Source organism: Octodon degus, unplaced genomic scaffold, assembly GCF_000260255.1.
Source record: "Octodon degus isolate 3935 unplaced genomic scaffold, OctDeg1.0 scaffold00116, whole genome shotgun sequence".
Classification (NCBI taxonomy): Eukaryota; Metazoa; Chordata; class Mammalia; order Rodentia; family Octodontidae; genus Octodon; species Octodon degus.
In genome coordinates, this window is record NW_004524692.1 from 6,593,819 (window position 1) to 6,604,021 (window position 10,203).

Genomic DNA, 10,203 nt, shown 5'->3' on the forward strand with positions numbered 1-10,203 from the left:
TCTAAGATTTATACTGTATCTTTGACTTACAATTTATTTAAAAGACATTGTATGATATCTTCTCCTAGTATTAGAAACTTTAAAAAGTATACTTCCATTTTCTGTTGACTTAAAAAAAAGAGATTTGTACCTATGTTATTTGCTTATTATTTCTTGCCTATATCTTGTAATATGAGAAACTACTGTGGTAATAACAATACAAAATGTACTAACCATTAAAAAAAAAGAAGGAAATGGAAGATATAAAATGAACCCAACTAATTAAATATTGCATAAGATTAATGAAGATATAGCAACTAAAGACATACCAACAGAAACTATCAAGAGTTAGAGAAAAGACAAAATAACAAAACCTCACTGACCTGTAACACAACTTAAAACTGAATAATACACATGTTATTGGTATCCAGAGAAGGAAAAGGGATAATAATAACAATAGTCAAATTTTGCGAATTTAATGAAACTATAAACCCACAGATGCAAGAAGCTCAATAAATCCCAACTAAAAGAAGCTGAAAAAAAAAAAAAACCATGCTGAAGTATATCACAATTGAATTTGCTTAAAACCAGTGATAAAAAGAAAAATTTTAAAGTAGCCAGTGAAACTAGAAGTCTAAGTAAAAATAACTCCAAGCACAAAAGTGACATACAGAATTTTTCATACATACAAAAGCTGAGAGAATCCATCAGGAGCATTATTAACACTGCAAAACTTGTTATGGGAAGCTCCTCAGGAAGAATGGCAATGGGAGCAGAGGGCTGAATCAGAGGAGATGGCACAGATACCTCCCAGCCTGTTCCCTCACCCACTATTAATGTACCCAAGGAGGGGCCTCTAGAGTGCCTAAGAATTCCTTAGAGCCCCCAAGTGGTTTCCAAGGGCCTGTCCAGGGTGCACCTTTTAAAAAGCACTTGTTTCTAAAAAATTCCAGTAGACTACCTCACAGAACTAGAGAAAACAATCTTAAAATTTATATGGAACCAAAAAAGACCTAAAATAGCAAAAGCTGTCCTGGGCAACAAGTGCAAGTCAGGAGAAATCATAATCCTGGACTCCTAATTACACTGTGAAGCTACAGAGATTTTAAGAAGATACAGCCTGACACTGGCTCAAAAACAAATACAGGGATCAATAGAAAAAATAAAGGATGCAGAAACAATTTCAAGCATAGTCAGCCACCTGGTCTTTGAAAAGGGACCAAAAACTTATGCTGGAAGAAAGGTAGCCCCTTTAACAAATGGTGCTGGGAAAACTGGACATCCACAAGAAGAAGACTGAGTCTAGTCCCACATGTCTCACCATGTACTAAACTAAAATCAAAATGGACCAAAGACCTACATATTTTTTATATTTATTTTTTATTGAGAAATAAATATGAATGAGAGTTTCACAGCTGATTAGTAGGACAGTTTTGATAGTCAATACACTGTACATTGTTATCTTCTTAGTGGTTATCCATAGTACAAGAAGCAGACAGGATATTCTGTCCAAACGCTGTTAGTACACCTCTTTCTTCTCATTGAATTAAGCGAAAGTAGCTGTAAATTTATCCTAACTATTTTGTATATATAAATACAAAATGAAGATCTACATATTAAAACAAACATTTAATCTGCTGGAAGGTAAAACTCTTGAAGATGTAGGTTTAAGCAAAAGTTTTCTGAACAGAACCCCCAACTGCATAAGCGATAACACCACGAATCAACAAATGGAACCATACCAAATTAAAAAGCTTCTGCACAGCAAAAGAAACCACCAACAGAGTGAGGTAGAGGGAATTGCCATCTATTCTACAAACAAAAGATTAATATCCATAATATGTAAAGAACTCAAAAAAATTAGACCATCTAAAATAAAAGACCCAATCAAAACTGGGCAGCTGAAAAGAAGATATGTTTTTCAAAAGAAAAATACAAATGGCCAACACATACTGTACAACATAAAATGTTCAGTACCACTGGGCATTAGAGAAATGCAAATTAAAACAACACAGAGATTCCAACTCACTCCAGAAAGAATAGCCGTCATCAAGAAGTCAGATACCAGTCAACATTGGCAAGCCTGCAGAGGAGAAAGAAACCCTTCTTCACTGTTGCTAAGAATGCAAACTAGAACAAACATTACAGAAATAGGTATGGAGATTCCTCAAAAAACTTGAAAAAGAAATTCCATTTGACCCCTCTATTCCTACCTAGATATCTTCCTGAAAGAGTTAAAGATGTTTGATTGTTTGTTTGTTTGTTTGTTTGTTTGTTGAGACAAGGTCTCTTTATGAAGTTTGGGCTAGCCTTGAACTCGGTTTGTACCCCAAGCTGGCCTTGAAATCACCATGACCCTCCTGCCTTAGCCTCCCAAGTGCTGGGATTATAGGCATGCACCATCATGCCCATTAAAGATGTTATATAGGGCCTTTCTGCTGGTGGACACCGCGGAGGAAGCATCATCAGGCTCTCTTCCAACTGCCATCATATCTAAGTCAGAGTCTCCCAAAGAATCCGAACAGCTACGGAAGCTCTTCATCGGAGGGCTGAGCTTTGAAACACCTGATGAGAGTCTGAGGAGCCATTTTGAGCAATGGGGAACACTCACAGACTGCGTGGTAATGAGAGACCCGAACACCAAGCATTCCAGGGGTTTTGGGTTTGTCACCTAAGCCACTGTGAAGGAGATGGATGCAGCCATGAATGCAAGGCCACACAAAGTGGACGGAAGAGTTGTGGAACCAAAGAGAACTGTCTCAAGAGAAGATTCTCAAAGGCCAGGTGCCCACTTAACGGTGAAGAAAATCTTTGTTGGTGGCATTAAAGAAGATACTGAAGAACATCAGGTACGAGATTATTTTGAACAATATGGAAAAATTGAAGTGATTGAAATTATGACTGACTGAGGCAGTGGAAAAAAGAGAGGCTTTGCTTTTGTAACCTTTGATGACCATGACTCTGTGGATAAGATTGTCATTCAAAAATACCACACTGTGAACAGCCACAACTGTGAAGTGAGGAAAGCCCTGTCCAAGCAGGAGATGGCTAGTGCTTCATCTAGCCAAAGAGGACAAAGTGGTTCTGGAAACTTTGGTGGTGGTCATGGAGGAGGTTTTGGTGGCAATGACAGTTTTGGTCACAGAGGAAACTTCAGTGGTCGAGGTGGCTTTGGTGGCAGCCGTGGTGGGGGTGGATATGGTGGCAGTGGAGATGGCTACAATGGATTTGGTAATGATGGAAGCAATTATGGAGGTGGTGGAAGCTATAATGAATTTTGCAATTACAACAGTCAGTCTTCAAATTTTGGACCCATGAAGAGAGGAAACTTTGGAGGCAAAAGCTCTGGGCCCTACAGTGGTGGAGGCCAGTATTTTACCAAACCACAAAATCAAGGTGGCTATGGTGGCTCCAGCAGCAGCAGTAGCTATGGCAGTGGCAGAAGGCTTTAAACACTTCCAGGAAACAAAGCTTAGCAGGAGAGGAGAGCCAGAGAAGTGACAGGGAAGCTACAGGTTACAACAGATTTGTGAACTCAGCCAAGCACAGTGGTGGCAGGGCCTACCTGCTACAAAAAAGACATGTTTTAGACAATACTCATGCGTATGGGCAAGAAACTCGAGGACTGTATTTGTGACTAATTGTATGACAGGTTATTTTAGCTCTGTCCTGTGGAAAGTGTAAAGCATTCCAACAAAGGGTTTTAATGTAGACCTTTTTTTGCACCCATGCTGTTGATTGCTAAATATAATAGTCTGATCATGACACTGAATAAATGTGTCTTTAAAAAAAAAATGTCATATAGGGCAAGGAGATGGCTCAGTAGAATAAGTGCTTGCCTGGCAAGTGCAAGGGCCTGAGTTCAGTCCCTAGTTCTGCCAAAGAAAGAAAGAAAGAAAGAAAGAAAGAAAGAAAGAAAGAAAGAAAGAAAGAAAGAAAGGAAGGAAGGAAGGAAGGAAGGAAGGAAGGAAGGAAGAAAGAAAGAAAGAAAGAAAGAAAGAAAGAAAGAAAGAAAGAAAGAAAGAGAGAGAAATCATATAACAGTGATCCATGTATACCCATGTTTATAGCAGCACAGTTCACAATAGCTAAACCTTGGAAGCAGTCTATATGCCATCCACAGATGAATGGATTTTGGTTTTTTTTTTATATATACATTTATTATTGTGACATGAACATATTTTTAACAAGAGAAAACAATTACAAAACTCAATCTGAATTATAATATTGTTGGGATGTTAAACTATTCAAAGGGGTGTTTCAATAGAACGTTTAGTTTTTCATATCAGAGAATATTAAATGATTAAACGCTGTATCAACCTCAAACCCCTATGACATCTTTTCTACTCTCCAAGCCTAAAGAAATTGCTGGTCTATGATTTTGAAAATTTCAAATGACTCTAAGCTTGAGCTTTAATTCTTACAGCCTTTTTTTTCTCTGAATTTTTTTCCAAAATTTTATTGATAAACAGCAATGAGACAGTTTCAAATCAAATTGGAAGTACAGTTTCAACAAATAACACACTGCATACATTCTTCTTAGTGGTTAAGTGCTCTACAAGATGCAGACTTGAGATCCTATTTACAAACACCATTAGAACAAATCATTCTATTCATTAAGAGAATGCAACTATATATCTATCCTAACCACTTTGAATACACAGATACAAAATGGACATAAACAAAGATCTTTTTTTTTTTTTTTTTTTTTGTGGAACCAGGGATTGAACTCAGGCCCTTGCATTTGCCAGGGAAGCACTTATTCCACTGAGCCATCTCCCCGGCCCCAGATGAATGGATTTTAATAAAGTGAGAATTTATACAAAATATTGGGCCATTCTGCCATGAACAAGAATAATCTTGTATTATTCATAGGAAAATAGATGCACCTTGAGATTATAATGTTAAGTACAATAAGTCAGAAACCTAAGCTTAAAGATTGCATGGCTTTTCCTAGATGAGAAATCCAAAATATAAATAAAAAACAAAATAAAAGATAGATAATAGGAAAGAGTAAGATGTATCTTTGGCATATGGCAAGGGGACCTAGCAATGGAGAGAGGGGAGGAGTTGGGGAGACCAAGGGGTATACAGTTTGGCTAAGGGCTGCCAAACCCTTCGAATCGCTTCCCTTTGCTCCCATTGGCCTGCCCCTAACATGGAGTGAGCAGCTTCCTCCGTATTACCTAGGTTGCTTAATGATGATTCCCTGGGCTGCTATTCCAGGAGGTGCAGCCCTGCCTTCAGCCAGGGTGCCACTCCTCCACACCCTCCACTCAGCTACTGCTGCTTCCTTGAGGGAGGGGAGAGATCGGAGAGGGATCTGGGCCCATTACTAACATTTTCCACCTCCCAACTCACACCCCGATATATTGTGATAAACACAAATAGCCCTCCTGAAGATTCCTGGTTTTGCCTGCCATTTTTCACACAGATGCAATAGATGTCAATTAAACAGTTTCAGTTTCCTAGAGGTTTCATTGAGTGCTACCGTGACAGCTAGGGCTGTGCTGCAGGACCACTTTGGACCAAATGCAGGCCAGCATTTGAACCAGTTTGAATCAAACACAGGTCTGTGCTTGGACCAATGGCCAGGCCTCAATTTGACTCAATCACAGGTCACAACCGCTGCTATCTAAGCAGCCCTCCCCTCACACGACTTGGGTTAGTCTACAAGGGACCCGTCTGGTGTAAAGACCCCGCCAGCGCCCCTGCTGCCACATAGATCCTATTAAAATAAAGCCTTGCTCCTCTGGTCCTATAAATCTGCTCAGAACTCATTACTAGATGATAGGGACTCACCAGGTGTCCTGTAAATCTACTTTGGCTACCCTGAGTAGTGTGGATAGAGCAGTTGCTTCAAAAAAAAGAGCAAGGGACTGTGAGCCCTGAAGAGCTCCAGGGGCCAGCAGCCAATGAAAATCAGGAAAAAAAAAAAAAAAAAAAAAAAAAAAAAAAAAACAGTAACCAGTAGAATCAGCTGAGGACACCCAGTCTCATGTTGAATGGTGGCCGTCAGCAGGGGCAGATGCCAGCATTGGGCAGAGTCAGCCAGCAGCACTCAGTGTTAGATGGGGTTGACCAGTGGCATTAGGGCTTCAAGAAGAGCTACACATTGCCAATTCATGATTTCTATCTAAATCAAACAAACAAACAAAAAAAAACCCTCTGCTTATTGGTGACAGCCCTGGATTGTACATTTTCTTTTTCTTTTTTTTTTTTTTTTTTTTTTTTTTGCGGAACCGGGGATTGAACTCAGGCCCTTGCGCTTGCCAGGGAAGTGCCTATTCTACTGAGCCATCTCCCCGGCCCACTTGTATATTTTCTTTGACTACTTTATTCTAAGCAGAATGAACTCACATTAAGTGTATAATAATGAAAAAGTTGTGGTTTCGTGGTACAAAGAGTGAAGAATAATAGCTTAAGGAGATGATAATCAAAGATTGCCCTTTCCCAGTGCTATTGTACATGGCAAGTATAGTTAGAATCATCAGGAATCAGGGACGTGGTGAAAGACACACAAAGAGGCAGAATTTGTGCTAGAACTCAGAATGGATAGTTAAAATTTGTGATCTATAATAGTCAAGAACATAGTGAACTTGACACTTGGGGAATTCAGGGCTAGAGTAGTTCAATCACCAGTTATGCAAGTTTGAGACTCACCCCTCTCTTTAGAATCTTGATTTCTTCATATTTGTAATTAGAAAAATGACTCTGAATACCCTTCCTGTTCTAATTGCCTGTAATTCTATGCAAGTGACTGAAATTAGACCAAGCTCACCGTGCTCTGACCACTTTTCTTTTCTCAATCTGACTAGTTGTCAGCAGAGAAATCCCCACAACTTCAAAATAACCATTGCTTGTATAATTCAAAACAAATTTTTTAAATTATGTTAAGTTTAAAAATCTTTTCAACATGTATGTATCATATAATGTCCTTGATAAGGAAAATTATGGGAACAGAGACTTGAGCAGTGACTGCCGGAGTCTGTGGGTAGGACTGTTACCTACAAATCGACAGCACAAGGGAACAGTTCAGGGTGGACAGACTGTTCTGAATCTTGATTGTGAGGGTGGTCACATGGCTGTGTGCATTTGTGAAAACCCATAAAACTTACATGGCATAAAGCATGAAGTTTACCGTGTCGGCTTAAAACTAAATATATATGTCTTAAAAAGGAGAGGGCAGCGGCATCAGTGGTGATTTACATCCTTTTTTCAAGTTTACATCACTTGAATATGTTCTAAATAATTTTCCAGGCATTAACTTAACTTCCTACTTGAACATCTAATCTCTTCAAAGACTTTTAATTACTTTTTTTTTTTTTTTTTTTTTTTTTGGCAGAACCAGGGATTGAACTCAGGCCCTCGCGCTTGCCAGACAAGCGCGTATTCTACTGAGCCATCTCCCTGGCCCTCTTAATTACTTTAAACATAAACAGTAAACACATTCTATTTAAAAAATATGATGGTTATGGTCAGTCATAAGAGACATTCTAAAAACAGATCCATTGAGGAATACTGTACATATCATAAAATGCAATTACATTAAGTATGTATTTCAATGATTTTTAGCAAGTTTATAGACTTGTATAACCATCACCCTACTCTTAACTTTCAAGCACTCCATTGCCTCAAAAATGTCCCTTATGTGCAGGGAGATAGCTCAGAGGCACAAGCACCTGCCCAGCAAGTGCAAGGTCCCAAATTCAATCCCTGGTACAAAAAAAAAAAAAAAAAAACCTTATGCTCATTTTTAGGTTAAGAGACTTGCATAAAAGTGAAAGAGAAAAGGTTAACCTGATGACTGACTTGTTAATACAGAACCACTGATTTGCAGCTCTGGAAAGTTCTTAAGACCAGCTATGTCAAGCTTCCACCCAGTACTTCTACAACAGATCTGCTGGCTAATCATGCAGACTTGTTATACAACATTCAGCAATGAGGATGTGACTGTCTCATTGAACAGCTCATTTCAGGTCTATTTATCACAGTTATTTCTCACTCTGAAGCACTCAAACTTTACCTGGGTAACCCCGTACATGCTCTAACTCTCAGCTCAGTAACTTCAAAAAGTCCCAACTCTACATTCTTAAGACTCTGTAAAAAAAAAAAAAAAATTAAAAGTAACTCTGTCCTAGGGGGGGAAAGTTGATCATCTCTGGGACTGAGAATTGCATTTCATATCCAAAGAAAGCAGCTGCACAGGTTTAAAGGAAATTATTCTTAAGCCCTGGAGGTTCAAACAGAAAGCTGAGGTAAGTGAAAGAAGCCTGCAAGTTTAAAGTAGAAGAGAAGCCAAGTGGATGAAGAACAGCCTTCAAATGCATATCTAAAATGTACCAATTAGGTCTGGGGAGATAGCTCAGCAGCGTAAGTGCCTGCCTGGCAAACGCGAAGTCCTGAGTTCAATCCCTGGTACCATAATCGTGGTTAGAATCATAGGCTTGTGACCTGTGTGATCATTCAGGGTCTCTCGTTTGATATAATGCTTTCCTGTTGGGAGATGTGGGAGCTTTTCACATTAAGGACCACACCCTGGCTGTGTTGCCCAGGCAGGGCCCATAACTCCTGGACTCAAGCTCCTCTCCTGCCCCAGCTTCCTCCATAGCTAGGATCCAGGCATAGCCACGCCTGCTCTGAAATTCTTTGCAACAATTTCCACGCTATAATAAATGCCACAAATGATGTTGCCGCTTGTGAAACTCATTCAAATGTACAAGTGGGAGGCTGAGGCACTGTAATGACCACACATCACATCCGTGCCATCACCTAGGTTTTCAAGATCCTTTTGTACACATCTCAGTAGACCTTTACACTCTGCCTACTCAGGAGGGGAGAAAGAGGAATAGTTGTGGTTTGTGCAGAACTAGGGAATTTTAGAAGAGATGTTATCAATTGTCTGGTTTACCTTATCCATGCCCCATCCATGTTCCAAAAGTTAAAAGGTTTGTCCAAGATCACACAGAAGAATCCCAGGAACAGGGCACCTTTGCTCTGTGCCAGGCGCTGGTGGACAGCCCCATGCTGTCACTGTGGAATCTCTGGACCTGAGCTCCCTCAGATGGGCAGCTTGTATCACTTGCCAGCAGGTTCAGTGTAGATGCCAAGTGCATGTCTCTATATTTCTCTATTTTTTAAATACTTGAGTATTTATACTACCATGTTTCATTCAATCTTCCTGGTAAATGAATAACTTGAGGTGGCAACTGGTACCTACCTTTGCAAGTGAAAGGAACACATTCGAAGAGGTCCGGAGCTAGTCACTGGGCTCCACAGGGTCTCAGAGGGCAGAGGCACAGCCTTTACTCCTCCTCACAGACCTCCCACCCACTCTCACCAGGTCAGAGGGCTCCTTTCCAACTCCTCCCCAGGGACGCCAGTGTTGTGCTCCCCAAGTCAGAGAGATTTCTGATGTTTACTAAAACACTTACACAGAGCACTTACTGTAGAATAAACTAGAGCTGTGGGAGAAGAAAACACAAAGATCATTAAATGCCCATAGTCACACAGAACAATGATAACGGTCTCATCTGGATTTTGGAAGTGAAAGAGACATTGGCATTCATGTAGTCCAACATAAAAGCAAACTAAGGTCGACCCAGAGTCACACAGCAAATAGCAGAGAAAAGAGCGAGTTTTCTTGTTTCCAGTTCCAGGGTACAGTGTCCAGGCACTTCTCTGGTCTGCTTGGCGACTTCAATTACTCCCTTGTTAGCTCCAAAGTGTCGATGCCTGAGAGTCTGATATTTACAACTATTACCTAGCATTGGGCTCCGACTTGTGTGATTTGGGACAAGGCAGAAGATGGGATGTGCTATCCAGGGAAAATCAGAAGTGAAAATGAATGTGGCACTCTGCCTTAAACCAACTCAGGGAAGTTAAGAAATGCTCAATATTGGTTACACTGGAGCCTTTTTATAACATTACCTCTGTAAATAACCATATGGAAACAATAAATGGGGAAAAAGAAAAGAGGTAAACAAAGTTCATAATTCTACTGTTCTCACATTTACACATGGTACGCGAATTACTCATCTTGGAAAAAGCAATGGAAATTTGGTATACAATAGGGTGGTAGTACTTATCAGCTGGGAAAGGATGGATTGAAAGAATAAAACACATGAGAACAACTGGACTTCTTTCCCTACAACCTGACACTACACAGAACTCAGTTTCAGGACTATTGAAGATGTAAATATGAGAGGCAAAAATACAACAATT

The 10,203-nt window shown here is 39.9% G+C and overlaps 1 pseudogene; it reads left to right on the forward strand.

Annotated features, from left to right (window-relative positions):
• Nucleotides 1–393: 393 nt before the first annotated feature.
• Nucleotides 394–3,419, forward strand: LOC105743322 (annotated as a pseudogene).
• Nucleotides 3,420–10,203: the final 6,784 nt, after the last annotated feature.